At 46.3% G+C, this 18,276-nt stretch overlaps 1 protein-coding gene across 1 annotated transcript in view; it reads left to right on the top strand.

Annotated features, from left to right (window-relative positions):
• LOC138299219 (E3 ubiquitin-protein ligase TRIM39-like) overlaps positions 1-14,714 on the top strand; it is a 216,941-nt gene extending 202,227 nt beyond the window's left edge. Inside the window, exon 8 of the mRNA XM_069237345.1 lies at positions 14,090-14,714. The gene's annotated coding sequence lies outside the window, so the exon portion shown is untranslated. The remainder of the gene's footprint in view (positions 1-14,089) is intronic.
• Positions 14,715-18,276: the final 3,562 nt, after the last annotated feature.

The following is an 18,276-nucleotide window of genomic DNA, read 5'->3' as shown; positions in this document are numbered from 1 at the left end:
CGAAGGCAACACATACAGCATCCTTCTGAACTTGAGTAATCCCTTGTAAGTGATAAATACAGTCAGTCTGTTACTATATGGGACTAACTAAATCTGATGCTAAGCAGAGAATGAGCCAACCATTGAGAACCATTTAGCACCCTTACCTGTAGACAACATTTAATTGATTTTAGGGAGCGCAGTGCAAACTATTTCTCAAAGCCAATCAGACACTTCAGTTGGTTCACTTATAGTCTTGACCAGTTTTTCCAGTTCCTTAGACACTTTATCCCTCAATAATATGGGAACATTCTTTAGTTCCTGAACCTTAGGTTGTGCATTTGGATTCAACAATATGTTATGTTGATAACAAACCAATTTTCTCTTAGATTTACTAAAATCTTTCAGAAATTCCTTCAACAAGATTGAGCTTGTTTGTTCCATTTCATCTGACATTAGCACCTGTTCCTTGCTATTAACACTTTAACACTATACATTGATTTTCTCTATCAACCTAAAACATAGTCATTTAGCTGCAATGTACAATTGTCTCCCTGTCATTGAGCTTAAAAATTAATGTTCACTAACGTAGAGTAGTTTTTTCACCAGAGTACCCTTCATTACTCTGAAACCAGAAGTCTCTCTCTAATTCGTTTGACCAGTTGCTCTTTAGAGACACATTCATTAGTGATGGTAAAGGTGAACCATACTCAGCGTAAACACTTAAAGGCACGCTACCAAGTGTCATACCACCTCGCTGGATGTAGTGACCGTGCTCGGGGCTGAGGCTCTGCGTTTCCTTTTAGCTGTGATCGAGTAACCACCGTGAGCGGCTGAGGACAATCGGCTGGCCTGCGTGGCTGCGGCCCGGTAAGTAGCTGCCTAGTGGGTTACCTGTGTCTACCTACTGATCTTAGCCTGCAGCAGCAGTCAAGCCAAGGTGGCCCAGGCGCCAACTGAGAGTGTTGGGGCCCATGAGCAGCATCAAGGCAGCGTGTTGTGGGCAGCTGAGGAGGAGCAGTTGCCTGTGAAACTGCAGCCCGGCATGTATAGCTGCCTGGGAGGGTGTCTTTGTTCTTTCCTACTGACTTTACCCCAAACTAAGGGATCAAATGGGGTAGCAGAGCCTATCACTGACTTTACTTCAAACTAAGGGGACTTGGGCATCAAATGGGGTGGCAGAGCCCGATCACTGTGAACAGCATCGAGGCAGTACTCCACAGGTGGCAGAGCATGAGCTGTCTGCCAGAAGCCCCATAGACTGAGACTCGCAGCAATGGGCCAAAACAAGGTGAGAGGAGGGAGACCTGAACCAAAAAACGCACCCCTGCAAGTGGAAGACTCCCCTGGACTGTTCACCCCATCAACTGAGCAATCTCTCTGTCTCCTCCGCTAAACAGGATCAGATTCTAGATGTTGTCAATAATTGCTAAGATGTTCTTAAGGTCAAAATAGATAGTATATTGGGATGTTGGCATCTTGCAAGATGATCATCGCAAACTGGCCCATGAACCCAGCGGTGGCACAATTGTTACATTACTGTGATAGGGATTTAATAATACAGTGCTCGAGGGCATGGTCACACAAGATGGCCAGCAGGACGCACTTCTAGAAGGCTCCTTGATGCCCAGTGATATCCTTCAAAATCCTGCCATACCTATTGACATTTGCCCCTGTAACTCGGCTCCTGTCCTCCCTACGCTTGACCGGCACCGTGGGCTAATGAGCGGCGGCAGGGGGGGATTGCTTGCACCTCCTGAAAACTGCGGACTGATTGCGGCATTCAGAGCAGCAGCCTCGGGAGGACTGGGCCGTGCGGTGAGTCTTGGGCAATACCTGCCCGACGTGTCACATCCGAACAGACCGCTGGTGGTGAGACATTAGGGTTGTGTGCTTGCCCCCCTGCCCTGGACTAGAGACTTGCAGGGGAGGGGCTCTCTTCTGCGACCGTAGAGGCCACTGTGGTCCCTGAACGCTAGCCACGCATTGAAACCAGCTGGCGGCCTTGTGGCGACGCTGGCCCCAGAGGCTGTCCCACCGCAGATGGAGGAGCAGGCCAGTTGTCCCTGAAGCCACTCCCATGTCATCATAGGGCCGCTGTTGCACCGGTGTTAAAGTCTGCCATGGTGGAGCGGTGGGAGTGCGGTGGAAGGCTGAGCCCTAGACTCACTTAGGGAGCCCTGCTCCTTTGACAGTGCACTGGTGGCAGGACTGGAGGCAATGGTGCGTGGGGGCTTCGCTGTGAAACGATAAGTTCAAGCGGGAAGGATCCTACCCCTAGACTTGTGCCGGCCCCGGGGGAACTATAAAAACTGTAGGCCTAGGATTGTCCTGGCCTGGTCACTGGCTGTGCGGCTCGCCTTGGGTCCCTCGCTGGAACCCCTTCTGGAGTGAGGGCCTTATTATTGGATTGGGCTTGAGGCCTGGGGCACTGGTGTTCTGGATTGTGTTCCTTCTTCCCACGATTACCTCTGGGACAGTGAGAATTGGAGGGGGCCCTGGCTGAGGGGCCTTGCAAGGCTGTGTGAGATACTGAAAGGGGTTTAAGTTCTTTGGCCCCTATAAGTACTATATATCCTACGGCTGGACAGTTCTACAAGGGCTGCTGTTTCTCCCAGGGTGTTGTCTCTGCCATCTTATAACCTGGTGCAGTGAGAATACATGTCCTCCCCTCGGGTGGGCACACCACGAAGCAGTATGCTACGCGTGTCCGCCCTTTCCAGAGGCAGACCAGACAGGCTGGTATTGGGGGCTATCCGTTTACAGGTTCATCCTTTTAGGAGCGGAGCTGCTTGCTGTGATTCCCTGCTTCTGGGCGACCCTCAAGGGGAAGAACGAGATGGTGGTGACTGAGGTCATCCTCCTCCTGTTGGATCTCGAGAAGGTGTCTGATCAGGTGCGAGTCACAGAGGGATCCATGTCTGAGCTCCAGTCCAAGGTGGCAGCACTGCGAAACAGATGGCTGAGGTCACTTCAAAAGCTGAGAGGCTTGAGTAAAAGGTGCGGAGGGCTGGTCCCGCCTCAGTAGTGTCCGTTTTCTTGGGTTCCCAGAGCGTGCTGACGGTGCTGGGACTGAAGAGTTTGTGGCGCACTGGATCCGAGATGTGCCGTTTGTAATTGAAGGGGCACACCAGGCACTGGTGGCTCCCCCTAGGCCTGGGGGGCTGCTGCAGGCTGTCATTGCCCGGATCCTGCACTACAAGGACAGGGATTGTATCATTGTTGGTGCCAGGGAGACTGCTGCCGCCCACTTTGACAGTCACCAGATCTCTATTTACCCAGATTACACCAACAAAGTTTGGGGGTCTACAAAGGGCTTCCTGGAGTACAAGACTAAGATATGCTTAATGGGCCTCTGATACATGCTCTTGTACCCGGCTCATTTGAGGGTCCTGTCCGGGGGCAAGTCCCACTTCTTTGATACCCCAGAATATGTGTGAGGCTGGCTGGAGGTGTGGGATGAGGTGCCTCGGGAAGGGGCGTGCCCCCACCGGTTTGGAGCTGGGATTGCATGTGGGGTCCACAGCCCGAACTGGAGATCCCGAGAGGACACCGCACTGGGAGGATCGTCACCACACAGAGTTGGGAGCCCTATGAGAATTGAGATCCAGGGGGATGGCACCATGGCGCTGGTGTCCTGAGATGCTGAGCCTGTTTCATGGGGACTGTGCCTGTTGTTGGGCCCGACCCAGACATGCTGAGTGCATATCCTTTCTATGTGCTGATTCCTTCTGTTTTTTTTCACGTGTTCTTCGTTCTCTTCCTTCGTTCTCAAGCCCTGAGCTGGGTAGCAGTGGTCCTGGGGGATGGTTGACTTGCACTATTGCTGCAGGGTATTGTATAAGATGTATTGTTGACTATTAGGTAGAAGGTTTGGGGGTTTTGCATTATTTACATAGCTGAGAGTGCCTCTTCACACGCTAAGTGGTAGGCCACAGTTGTGGGTTTTGCGGTTAAGCTGTGGATACTGACAGCACAATACTTATGTATGTGCAGTATGAGTTATTGTTGTTATACTGTCTGTCTGGGGTGGGGAGAGTTGAGGGAGGTTTTTTGTTTGGTACTCCTACTTGTTTTGGAGTGCAAAATATTGCTTGCAGTGCATGTAGGAGACTGAACTCCTCCTTTCACGTGGCTAAGTGGGTCTGTGTAGACAGCCGGTAGGGAGTAGGCCGGAGTCCGGTCCTCTCGAAAAGGGATTCTAATTGGACATGGCTGAGTCTATGAATATCTTGACATAGAATGTTAGGGGCTTGAAGGGCTACTCTAAAAGGTATAGCATTCACTTGTTCCGACGACGACTTAAAGTATAGCTAGTCTGTCTGTAGGAAACCCATCCCCTGAGGGATGAATCCGAGAAGGTGGGGAGGAAATGGTGGGGGCATTTGTTTTCAGCTACTTACTCCTCCTATGCTCGGGGGTGACCATTTGGATTGCACCAAGGGTACCCTTCTGACATATTTACAGTGAGGCAGACATAGAGGGGGGCTATCTCCTGATGGTAGGCCATTACATTCCTCAATATTTGTGCACCTAATGTTGATGATAAATACTTTTATTCAGGACCTCCTGGAAGACACTATTTGGGCCCTGGTAATCTGGTGGGGGATTACAGCTGTCTCCTGTATGGGGATAGTAATCGCTATCCACCCAAGCAAGATACTAAGCACCTGATGATGTCCTCCCTCGCAGCAGTAATGTGTAATTTTGGGTTTCCGCAATAGTTGTCAGGATCTGCACCCCAACGGCCACGAGCATACCTGTCACTCCTTGACCCACACCACCTATTGCCACTTGGATCGTATACTGGTTGGCGGAATAGATATTCAGAAACTGTTGGGGGTGACGCACCTAGGGCGGTTTCTCTCTAATCGTGCCAGTGCTTTTCAAACTACAATGGGGCACAGCTTTATGCTGTGTACGCAGATGGCGTATGCCTTCCGACCTCTTAGCTGCCAGCGTGTGTTGTGACGCACTGGTGAAATCCCTTTCTGACTATTTGGATATTAAGTGGGGATCTACCACCTCAGGGGCTGTGGAGGTCAAGGCTGTCATGCATGGTGATTGCATAGGTGTCACCTCTGGTGTGCAACAACAGCTGGAGGCTGACCTGGGGATGCATGATCATCGTCTGAAGGTGTTCAAGGGTTCTGAGGTGTGCTCGCTGGAGGTGCGGGAAGGAGTGTTCTAGGTTTAGTGGGGGGGGGGGTGCAGTCAGCCTGGAAATCCTTGGATAAGTGTACAATTAGGGCATACCATCAATGACTACACAGAAAGTGGGACAAATCCAGTAGACTTTTGACATGGATATTGCAACGGAGCAGGAGGTTCTTCCTATCCTTCATCTTTGCTCTTTTTGTGGAGAATTGGTGACCATTCGACGTGATATCCTGGGTGTCTTCATAGAACACCTCAGGTGGGTGTATCGTTCAGGTGAGATGGGTACGCTGGAGCTGGTTGAGAGTTTCCTGACAGGCGTAGGAGTACATACCTTGGCTCCGGATCTTGTACAGGACTTGGAGGGTGAGAACTCTCTGGAAGAACTGGGGGCTGCCATCTGGGCCCTCAGTATATCTAAGGCTCCGGTGGGGATGGATCCCCTGTGGAGTTTTAACAGGCTTACTTCATCACACTCAAGGGAAGGTTGATAGAGGCCCTTCAGGATGCGTGGCTAACAGGATACTTCCGCAACCTATTAGGGTGTTTTCTGCCTCCTATTGAAGCCGGGGGGTGATGAGACAAACCCTTTGTCGTATATACCCCTCACGATGCTCAACACTGATGTCAAAATACAATGTAAACTGTTAGCAACACGGTTGGGGCGAGTGTTTTATGATTTAGTGCACGGAGACCAATACGGCTTCATGCTGGCCTGTAGCACCGCCTTTAATCTCAGAAGGCTCACACACATCCTACATGAGACCATAGATGAGTATCACGAACTGGCATTGGTCCCCCTCGATCTGGAAAAGGCACTTGATACAGTGGATTGGCCATTTTTTATGGTGATGCCATGGGTAATGGGGCTTGGCCTCGCCTTCTGTAGCTGGGTGCGACTCTTATGCCTAAGCCCTCTGGTTTGCATCAAGACTGGAGGCAACTTCTCTGAGGTGTGGGAAGTTGAGAGGGGCACCAGGCGGTGAGGTAGTTAGCACTGACTGTTGGCCTGCCTCCTGGGGATTGTGGTGAAGCCCAGGGGGCTAGAATTCACTATAGGCTAGCCCAGCTTTCACTGCTCTTTGCCAAGATTCGAGTAGCTATCGGATGGTTGGGGACCCGAGTACAACTGGTGTTTCTTGGCAACGGGATCTCACTGAATGGTGGGTGGGGGAGGAGATGCTCATGTGTATTGCCCGCCCGGATGAGGGTGCGTCAGATGCGATCATGTTTTGGGGCTTCTTCCCAAGAACTTTGTTGCGGAAGATGTGACTAGCTCTGAGGAAGGCTCTGACTTGGAGGGCTGATGATTGTACCATTTGTACCAAGATAACATAAATGGGGCAGCTAAGCTTGTATAATTGTAATAATCACTGTATATTTGGATTGATGACCTGGCTTTAATGTGCTCTTGTCCCCTAGCCGTCTTTATGCATCTTTTGTCTATGTTCAGCCATGTGCACTTATGTTTCTAAATGTTCTGCCATAACATGTAACTGGAGTTTATCCTCTTTCCAGAATGGAGCCATGCATTGCTTGTGTGCTATCTGCTTATTGTTTTGTTGCATAAAATCAATAATGCGTTTTTTTAAAAAGTGCTCACATATTGTTGATTGATTCCAAGTAAATATTCCCCAATTATATGCAGGATGTCCAACAACAAAGGTCGCCCCTTGACAAAGTCAAGAATGTCCTGAGAAAAGACATTTTGTGGCCTCAAGGGCGCCTGGGTTGGAGCACCACAAACACAACCGAATGAAGGACACAGCGGCTCCGAAAGTGACTGCTGCGTAGATGACGCAACAGCGTGAGAGCCACGCAATTCCAAGAGTCAAACAGAATGAGAGGGAGCTGAGGCGCTTGTAACTGCGACCACCTTTTCTGCTGTGCCTCAGTGGGCCTCTGGTGGAGAGGACTTTGGGTCGATCTCGGATAGCCAGAACTATGACACCCTCAAGTATGAGAATGTTCTGGTGCCCTGGATCAAGCACAGACGGCAGATGATCTCTGAGGGCCTTGATGTAATGTTTGCTCACCCTCTCCTATGTTACACTCTTAAACTAGGGTCAGGCCCTCTTTACCTAGAGACTATACTATTACTTAAATGTACACTAAGTGGTACTCTGGCATGGCGGGAGGTGTGGACAGAGTAAACCTTTGTGGGCTCTTTGAATGAAAAGTAGTGTAATTTGAGGGAGATAGTAGAGGATGATCCTAAATGTGCTTGATTTACTACTGACAGGGGTGTGGCACTCCTCCAGGTGACCCACTTGACAACGGAGGAAGTAGCAATGCTTGAATGCCGATGGCGGGGGCAAATTTTTGCCATTAGTTCTTCTTCCTTTGCAAGAGGTGCATTGCTTTAGGTCCAACCAACCACCGTTCATATTGACACTAATGGACGATTTGTCTGGCTGATGGGCAGACTGAATGATGCACTGATTGCTATTGGCAGTAAATATGCCCCTATCACAGTTTTAATGCAATTTGTAGACTTTCTTGCCCCTCTCCTGTCTCTAGACATGCAGGCATCACTAATAGGTGGGAATTACAATTGCGTGGCTGATGTCAACCTTGAGAAATCTACGCCCCCACTAGACTCCTTGATGGTCAAACATGTAACAGACTTTCGGGATTGAGTGGGACATTGTGGAATACCTGAAGGATGAGAGATGGCAACCAACGAGAATGTTCGTTTTACTCACCTGTTTATGAACTACAGTCCATTTCGGCAATACCTAGTGCTCTGCAGGGGTGCATAATTTTGTTACACACTTGGAGTATTTTGGCTGCACCCTCTTGGACCACAACCTACTCCTCATGAAGTTTTCATGTAGATGACATTTAGCACTATCACAATGTGGAGGCTTTCAACCTCACACCTTAATGAGCCTGAATCCAGGGATCCTTTGGGGGATTGTGTATGGGAGTAATTCAGTTCATTCACCACATTGCAGGACCCATTGACATCGAACGGGATGTTTTCAAAGTGGTAGTGCATGGATTTTGTATAGGTCAGGCTATTGGGGTACAGCGGGCTCTGGAGACTGAGCTGCTCTAAATAGAGACGACTATCCATGGCCTGGAGTGGGGACATCCGGAATCTCCTGTGCTACACACAGGATTATGGGAGTAGAGGGAAAATCAGGCAACCTTATTCTGGCGCATAAGGGTTTTGAACAATTTGAACCTATAACTGAGAATCATGTGGAAGGGGGCAGAGCAGGTAGACTATTCACCAGATTGATTCAGCCCAGGGATAGATTGTGGCCAATCATTCAAATTAAAGATAACATGAATAGGGTGGTGTTCAATCACCATGAAAATCAATAAGTTCATCCATTACTACAGAGAACTGTATGGTGTGGACTACACAATCCCAAAGTCTGATATCACATTTCTGGACAAAGCGTTCCATTTATGGAGCCTAAGGTGAAAGTTGCTATTAAAGAACTGGCATGGGGGAAAACATCAGGCTCCAATGAGTTGTTGGTTGATTCCAGACCATCCAAAACACCGCTGCCACTGATCCTAGACATCCTCCGTAGTGCTCACATCACTCCACCCTCATACTGAACTACACTGGCTACCCTTCCAGAAATCTTGCCAATTCAAGCTGCTCATCCATGCCTACAAAATCCTCCACATCATTATACAAGCATACCTCAACAGCCGACTCCGGCTCTACCAACCTTCCAGACAGCTACGCTCCACCTCTCTCTCTCCTGCACAGGTCCCTCGCATCCGCAGAAGCAAGATAGGTGGGTGCAAGAAACTGAATACCTGGTGATTCAACTTGGAGTACCACACAGCATATGTGCCTGCTCCAACGCCTGAATACCCTAATAGGTGATTAGCTGCTCCATACAAATCGATATAAAATAACATGGAACTCAGTTGGCATCCAAGCTAGTTGAACATTACACAGCAGCCTTGGATCCGGGCTCCTTGCCCACTACTATCAGAGAGGCACTGATTCTCTCCATTCCTGAGGGGATGCACTGCATAGAGGGGTTTATTCTAACTTTGGAGGAGGTGTTAATCCGTCCCAAAAGTGACGGAAAAGTGACGGATTTACCACCAGCCGTATTACGAGTCCATTATATCCTATGGAACTCGTAATACGGCTGGTGGTATATCCGTCACTTTACCGTCACTTTTGGGACGGATTAACACTCCTCCAAAGTTAGAATAACCCCCAGAGTGTCATATAAGCCACTGTCCATGCTGAATGTATAAGATTGTTAGCAAGGTGCTGGCAAATATCCTATTGTCCTGTCTTTAGACACTGGTGCACAAAGCTCAGAAGGGATTCCTCCCTCAGAGTAACACCTCATTTAACATCAGGAGCCTCCACAGAGTCCTGGATAAGACACCAGAAGTGGTGTTGACAATAGATCTCCACAATGTTTTTTACACTCTCCATTGGGGTTACTTAAGAGCTGTCATGCACTGAATTAACCAGAGTTCAGGATGGGTGGCTCTGTTGTATGCAGATGTAGGGGCAAGGGTCCGGTAAGACATTTGTTTTTGTGGCAAAGGCAGGGCCGCCCACTGTCTCCGATTGGTTTTTCCCTTGCAGTGGAACAATGTGCTAGTGTGTTGAGGAAGGAAGGTGGGGTAGGGCCATCTATTTAAATGATGGAGTGCATGTGGTATCTATGCAGGCAAATTATATGCCTTTGTACATAAGACAGGGATCCCCTGGAGTGTGGGACTGCTGGAGTATCTGGGGACAATATCCAGTTTACACACAAATTAGGGAAAGATATGTCCATGCCCGGTGGCGCCCAATGGGCTGTGGATACCATCACTGGTTAGGCAGTTTGGTATAATATGGGAAAACTATCTAGGCGTTAGGGTCTACTACTAAAGGTGGACATTCGAGAGGGCAAGGTGGGTGCTACGATCGCTCAAGGGGTGTGTGTGCTTTTGATGCTCTCAGAAATTGCCATTGATGGCCAGGGTTGCACTTTCCAAGATGGTAGTGCTCCCAAGAGTGCTGTATTTCTTTGTAAATTTCCTGGTCTTGGTGCCTCAGAGTTGGTTCCTGGCGTTGCACTGTGCTCCAGGAGCTAATTTGACAAGGGGAGTGCCAACGAGTGTCATACCTTGTCTCACCCAAGAGGGAGATGGAGCAGATTTGGGAGGGGTGGGACTGGGCATTCCCGACTGTTAACTTTACTATTTGCTCAACCGCTGTGGATGGCGTGCTGGGTTGGGTTTGGCAGAGATTGCCAAGGTGAGGGCTCCTGAGCAAAGAGGATCTCTGGTGGCACTGTTTTGACCAAGCTGGGACACAACGTCCCAGGCTTCTCAGCATAGCACTTTTCTTTTGGAGTACAGTGATTGGGAAAACACAAAAATGGATGTTGCATTCCCCAGCACTTCCATTAATGGAATTTCCCACTCGTAAGGGTTGAATCCAGACTGCAGGGTTCCTTTGGGATTGGCATCGAGACTGCTGGCAACTTTTACCCCAAAGGGACTCCTCGCCACCTTGCTGTGATGATTGAGAAAAATAGTCTTCCTGGTTCCCAGTTCCTGATGTATGGTGGGGTGGTTTGCACAAGTGTTGCTGACGTTTGGCGACAAACATAGATTGGTCTTTTGGCTCTATAAGTTCGTACCCCAGATGGTTAATTACTGGCTTCTGAACTTGCTTACTAAATGTGAGGAGGTGATTTACAAATTCCAGGGAAAGGAATGGGAGCAGGCACTAAAACATGCCCATTCTGTTTCAAGGAATATCCGCTATAAATACACACAGTTTAATTATTTACAGACCACATACATCACACCCCACCAATTGAATGTAATGTAACTCACAGACACCTGCGTCATCTACACTGCCGCCTAGTGAATGTAGGATTTATTCTTTTGGTGTGAAGCTTCCCAGTGCTGTCTCCAATCTGGATAAAAGCAATAGAGATCTTGAATGTACACTGAACAGGACGGAACTGTTTATAGTGGAAACATGCCTGATGGGACTGTGGCCCTCATTAAGGCATTGGCGGTAAATGCTGCCTGAGGTCGCCAAAAGACCATTGCCGCGGCTAACATCCGTCTGCCAAATTATGAGCACAGCCTGATTTCTGCCACAAGTAGGGCAGAAATCCGTCTGTAAATTATGAGCACAGCCTGATTTCCGCCACAAGTAGGGCAGAAATCCGTCTGTGGCCATACTGGTGGATGGTGTTAAGGTGGCGTTGCTACCACCAGCAGCGCCACACCAGTAGACTGCCGCAAGCCGATTATGAAAAATAATACGGCCTGGCGGGCACTGCAGGCGGTAGCAGCGCCCCGTCCGTCCCCTACTGGAAAACACCCTGGATGCAGGTAAGTTGGGTTTCCGACGGGGGGTAGGGGGTTTTGTGTGTGTGTGGGGTTGTGTGCATGAATTTGTGAGTGTGTGCGTGAATGCGAATGTGTCTGTTGTTTGCGGGTGTGTATGCATGTGTGAGAATGCATGTATGAATGGAAATGTGAATGCATGTCTGCAAGTCAGTGTGAATGTGAATACGGATGTGTGCGAGAATGAATGGATGCATGTGTGAATGAATGCGTGTATGCCTGTGAGAGTAAGTATGTGTATGCGTGGTGCATGTCTACGAGTGTGCGTGAATGGGGGGGTGGATAGGAAGGGGGAGCGTGGATGGGGGTGGTGGGGGGTCATCTTTGGAGTGTGTGGGGGGGTGGGTGAGCCTCCTATCAGTGACAGGGAAGGAATTCCCTGTCACTGGTAGGGCCTAACGCCATGGTTTTCATGGTGTTGCGAACGCCATGAAAACCATGGCGGTAGGCAGGGTCATGATGCCGCTGGCGGGACAATATCGGCCGTTGGACTGGAGATTCTTATCTCCGGCCCGGCGGCTGCTACCACCATGGCGGTCGGTATGGTAAATTGGCAGGTTGGCTGCATCCAACCCGCCAATGTCATAATGTGGCGGTATGTACCGCCAGCCTGTTGGCGGTACTTCCGCCACAATATCACCGACCGCCAGGGTCATAATGACCCCATACATGCCAGGAAGAGGAAAAAGATAATGGTCATAGGTATTTGGACCTTCCCTTTGTCCTAGCCCACAGGGACATTACAAAGCATTAGCAATCACCTGATGGACCACCCCAGAGCAGATGGAAAAAGGAGGTTTAAAAGTGTTCTGCGGGTTGCACTTCCTTCCTTCTTTCCCCATCTCCTTCCCGATCCGATTCATGGCAGATGTATTGCATATTACGTCATGTTGAGGATTGCATTAGGGGTACGACTAGGAAGTCTGAGGGAGGTTTCCATTCCCCTTCCTCCCCCCATTTCTTTTTTTTTCTCCACTTTTCAGTTTGCTGGGGAAAGCATTGGGAAGAGATGTTATTATGACGTACACAGAACTGGGATGATGCATAAAAGTTACTTTTCTTGTTTATTATTTTCTTGCTGAAATTCAATGACAGTTGGAATGTGCACCAAGCAAATCACCAACAGTGAAAAATTGTATAAGGATATGTGAGCTCATTAGTTTGCTTTGTATACAAACTATTCACAACTATCAAAATGCAAAATAAAACACTTCTAAAAAAAATATATTTTCCACCAAAACAATTAAAAAAGTACTCATCCATTTTGACCACTTCACATTTGCCTTTTTCCTACTTGACTGACCAGAATGCCTGTGGAGGACTGATGGAAAAACGTGAATACTCATGTTCTTCCTTGGAACCATTGTCCTTACTTCATGAAAACTGGGACTATGCACTCTTCACCACCACAATACCAGACTCCAAAAGTAAAATCTGTTTTGTTAAGTGGATGCATCACAGTGCAAGATGTGATGAGATTGTTCCAGATTGGCTTGCCACAACCTGAGCAATAAGTTGTGGCAGCCATTACAGAACGCAAGGACTACAGTTTTTATTCACAATATAAATCATTTGTTGATGCTACCATACTAATTATAGGGATTGTAGTGTGTTCTGTGGCCCAGTAGCAACTGCTTGCCCCGTGACCTCGTCCATGAGCAAACCTAATGCCTTTTAATGTGTGGAGCGGATATAAATATATACTGGCCAGTAACCCGTGCTTTTACATGACCTACCATGTGTTCTCCATTTTACTTTTCTTTAGTAACCTTTTTTTACGAATTCTTTACTCTCCCCGTTTTCTTTTTTCCTCTGCTCTTGCTCTACCTGTTTCAGTTTCAGCAGCTGCACCTGTGATCCTTGGTTCCATATACAATCTACCAAAAGTGTTTTTCATATACCTTGAAGGGACTTCAGGAAGCTGTTTGTAAATTATAGTCTTTCTCTGGATGTCTATTAGGATGTGGTTCATAAAAACTCAACAAGATTTGTTTAAAAAATATTTCGCAACACAGCCATCTCTGGACAAACAAGACTGTTGTGTGACCCATTTTGAGTATATCTCTTGACTGGATGTTTGGAAAAAAATTGAGGAGAGCCCAAGTTCTTGCAGGCGACCTGGAGCCTCTTGGTGAGCATCACTGCTTGAAGCAGTAGCTACTAGGATGGCTGCCTCCCTTCCAGGCACATGCATGGTTGAAGTCTATGACAGGTGCAGCTCTTTGTTGGAAATGCGAGGAGGCATGATCTATGATGTTGGCAATCGAAAAATGAACAAACCTAGAATGTCTCTTGATTTGCTTTGGTTTATTATACTATTATTAGGACATTCACACAATAAAACAAAACTATAACACTCAGGGCAGCTCCATCTCCTCTTTGCTAGAATGGAACTCTCAATATCCATTAGGATAATAAATGTTAGTAAATTGGTACAGAACCAGAAAGTGTCTTTATGCTGATTGGATGTTTGAAAATTGAGTTGACAAATGCACAACTTAATGTAATTTTTGCAAAAGGAAAACAATTCAAAATAAGGCAGTGTTATAACTCTGTCCTAACTCTAACCTAAATGTATTTTGTGTTTAATGTTTCACAGGAGAGAACATGGCTCCAGAGTAGACTGGTTCATACGGACACATTTTTGTTCACATAATCTGACATCTGGATAGATCCGAAGAGAATACATCAGCAAAAGACTCCAGATTTTCTTTTTTTATTAGGAGGTTATTTCGAGAATTGATAAAAAAACAGTTTTGAGCCATTATTAGTCTTGTTGTAAAAGCTGCATCTAGCATATGCTGCTTCAATACATATACATAGGTATGTTACTCTCTAGTTATGGTTAGGTTGTGCGTTGCTCTGGAAGGGCCTGTTTGTTATGCTAATAATTTTGAAGAAGACCATATCTGGAAGAAAGTTAGAGCGAGTATCTTAGTTTGGTTCTGACAAGTTTCAAGCAGATACGATGGGGAAGCATAAGTGGGGTAAAAAAAAGCATTTCCCTTTCTATGTTTAATAGTAATTTTCTCTATGTACAACAGCAAAAAACTTCTGAAGAGAATTAATCCAAATTTGGAATAAAAGAGAACTTTATTCAGGACAAGCTGTTGTTTGTGGCGTAGTTTAAAGTTGGACAACATAAACTGTGACCTTTTTCTAGGAAGTGGATTATCATTCTAGGGGTTGCTCATTGACACTACATATATAATATGTTTGCTAATTCGTATCTTCACCACATAGAGCAAGGACACATTGTCAATTAAATGGTATTCTCAGTATTACATTGGTATATTTGTGGAGTTCATATAAGATGCAGCCTCATGTTGTTTGACCATATTGCACAGTGTTTTATCCGAAGTTGTTTGAAAATAGATGAAAGGTTGCTCTCTCCTCGCATTGATATCTGTATTCCTATCCTGTTCCTAGTCAGCATCTCTGGCCATTGGGAAACATGTCTCCCTAGATAAGTTAAGTAATTACCCCAGTTATCCTTTACTACTGTTAATCTTGTCATAGGGAGTCAACAATAAAATCCTGCGACTCTACTGCTTGGTAATTTTAGCTACATAAGGCCATCTCCCCTTTTTCAAATGACAAATTGTTGGAACAGAGAAAGCTTATCCTCAAAGACAGAGAAGATCCTCTATACAAGAGCCCACCCAGACAAGAAATATACCCAGGTAAGGAGGAGAACCAGTGATGAAGCATGGCACCTCGGTGGGTGGTGGTGTTGCGTCCTTTACAAAAAGATCTCTGGGCCATAGTTACAATCTTTTGATGCAGGGACTCCCCACAAGACTTCTTGCTGCTCTGCCGTGCGTCAGAAGACAAGGGCAGGAATGCGCAGTATCTATAAGATACAGTACACTCCTGTTCATTTGCCCTGCGCTGGTGCACAGTGTCCCAACGCAAGCACCCTTACACCATGGTGCAGGGGTGTCTGCTGGTATGATTGTTTTTGTGGGGGAAGGGTCACCTTCCTGCACAAAAACAATCAAGAGAGGTGTATTCCTATTTCTATGTGTGCGGCATGGATGTTGCATTGGAATAGCCACTGTAACACCTATGGCACGCCTCCCTGTTGCAGAGTGAGCCAACACAGTGATCTGCGCTGCGTTGACTCAGTACATATTTACAAGGACATGGAAAGCCATGCAGGGTGGTTTTATGTAGCCTTTAAAATATGGCCTTGCAGTGTGCACGGCAGGACTGTCACTAAAAGTTACCCTCTGGTGAGACAAAGGGCTTGTAAATATGGCCCTCTGTTTGTATATCCCAGTCGGATTTTAATATTTTAATACTGTAATTTGATTTCACCAACTCAGGTCAGTCATTATTCAGTTAATGTAAAGCTGTTCTGTTTAAGAGTTTTTGAAATATTTACTTTTAAAAAAAGCTGTTGAGCAAGGTTTGAAGAGTATTTTGACGATTGGGTTTGAGAAGTGTTTGAAAGCCGAGGTTCTGAATCCCACATATCAATCTGGATTGGATAAAACACTGAAAAATATCTCCGATCACCCAGTGTCACAAACCATTCACGGAAAAAAATTCTAGGGCACCATTGTGGAGGGGTGAGGTTATTAGGGAAGTGCACATCTGAATCGATTGGCGCAGGATCACGGCGCATCTCAGACGGGTTTGAAAGAATAATATAGAAATTGTGACATATTTGAAAATAGGAAAGATGCTCAGAAACTGTTGATGGTTTTATGGCCAGGAAGGAGTGATTGTAGAAAAGAGGAGTGGTTGAAACTAAAGCCTGCTTACAGGTAAAAAAATGTGCCCAGCAGACTCTGGTGGTAAATACTCAAGGCGCAGATGATAGTAGAAGGCCAAGGAGTCTGCACATGACTAAAGACTATTTTGGCTCTGTGACCAAGGACAGTGCACGCATGGTATGGATGCAGGCCTAGCTCTGCCACCCCAACCTGATGCACAGAGCCAAAGGCTGTGTGCAGTAGGCTGTGGGGGTTCATAGATTGGGTAAGAAATATACCATTACAAAATCTGCAAAGCTGAAAGAAACAAATTAAGAGAACGTTATGGTTCATTATGTAAAAACATTAATGGAAAAATCTGGAATTCCTCCAAAAAATGTAACTCCACTTGTGTTTGGCCTTCAGGGGATTTTCATCATAGGCAGTGACTATTCCTAAAACAAAGTGCAGGATCCCAGAGCACCTTCTTGCTGTATTTGGAAACAATAGCTATTTTGGTAGCCTAAAAAGTAAATTGAACATTAAAATTGTCATTAATTTAAGAAGGGTTCAAAGAAAACCTTGTCCAGGAATCTTGTTTCTAAGCTAGCTGAATGGAAAAGCTATATAGCTAGATGGGCTACAGCCTCGAGTGGCAAGTAAACTGATTGCTTCATCTGTATATTCCTTCAGTATCCCATCTTTACCCAATATTCCCTGCCAGTTGCAGTTGCTGCAGTACTCTTTATCTCGTTACTTACGATTCTGCCAGAGCACAAATTGAAATGGACTGCTTTGAAGTGAGAAAATCCTATTTGACTCTAGGCCTATTGTTTACAATAAACGTGTGTTCTATTCAACATATTTAGTATTAACTAGCTAGAATTGTACACCGTCCCAATCTGTGGTATCTTCAGTAATGATTCTAAATCAAAATAATAATAGTGACATTTCTACAGCGCCTAGCTACCTCAAAAGAGGTGTTGCAGCGCTTGGTTCTGATGCCCATCCGCCTTCAAACACCCCCCTGCATCCTGATTTGAAAAACCTGATTTTGAGTTTTTTCCTAAACATTTCTTCTAACTTGGCCTACCAAATGTTGAGGGCATAGAATTCCACAATTTGGGTGATAAGTAGCCAAACAACTTCCTGCACATGTGTGTATCTCTAACTCTGGTAACTATAGCCAACAATTTCCTTGCTGATCTAAGATTCCTCTGGGGTACGTAGGGTCTGACCAATAGTTGCATACTGTGGCCCTTTATTGTTCATGACTTAATAGCAAAAGCACAGGGCTTTAAAGGAAGATCTTTGTCTCGCAGGGAGTCAATGAAGCTGCCTAAGCCCAGCCTTTAAGCATTACTAAAGCCAATGGGACAGTCTTTGTGGCAGGGAAGAGCAAGGTTGCTTTGCTGAACATACTGCACTAGCAAGTGTAATCTGTATGACATCATAGGCGTGTTATAAAAAGGAGTCAGAAGAACACATTTGTTTTAAGTGGTGAACATAAAAGGTGTACAGTGCAGAACATGGCGTAGGAGATACGTTTGTATGAACTGCCATCTTGTGCAAACCCAACCAATGACGATGTGTACCAGTAATGGAAGGGATTTTTTATTACTGCTGTATGGTGAAAATGTGGTACCTAAAACCAGTGAATGAAATAATGTGGTAATTGATTGCTATGAGCAAGACAATGACTGCCTTTGCATCTGACACTAGTAGTAGTACAGGCATGTTGACTGCCTGGCTGCATGTCCCAAATATTTGTGTATTTTGGGAAGTTGGAATAGGAAGTAAACACAACACTGCAGTACATTGTGCAGGGTGATTGTGACAAGTGAGGAACATTTTTTAAAAAGAGAAGTGTAGGTTGGAGCAACCAAAACAGAAGTTGATGAAGTGCAAAGTCCCCAGTGCACACATTCCACTGTAGGAAATGGGTGGAAAGAAATTGGGCAGAGAGGTGCCACAAACATGTTGATACAGAAGAGAAGATCACAAACCAGTTTGCCATTTGGGGATTCTAAAATGTTACATACGTGTGCTACACTAATCATATGCAAATGTAGAAAAGTGCTGCTAT

The sequence above is a fragment of the Pleurodeles waltl genome, chromosome 6 (genome assembly GCF_031143425.1).
Source record: "Pleurodeles waltl isolate 20211129_DDA chromosome 6, aPleWal1.hap1.20221129, whole genome shotgun sequence".
Classification (NCBI taxonomy): Eukaryota; Metazoa; Chordata; class Amphibia; order Caudata; family Salamandridae; genus Pleurodeles; species Pleurodeles waltl.
The sequence above is the reverse complement of the archived record's forward strand: the minus strand, read 5'-3'. Positions and strand labels throughout refer to the sequence as shown.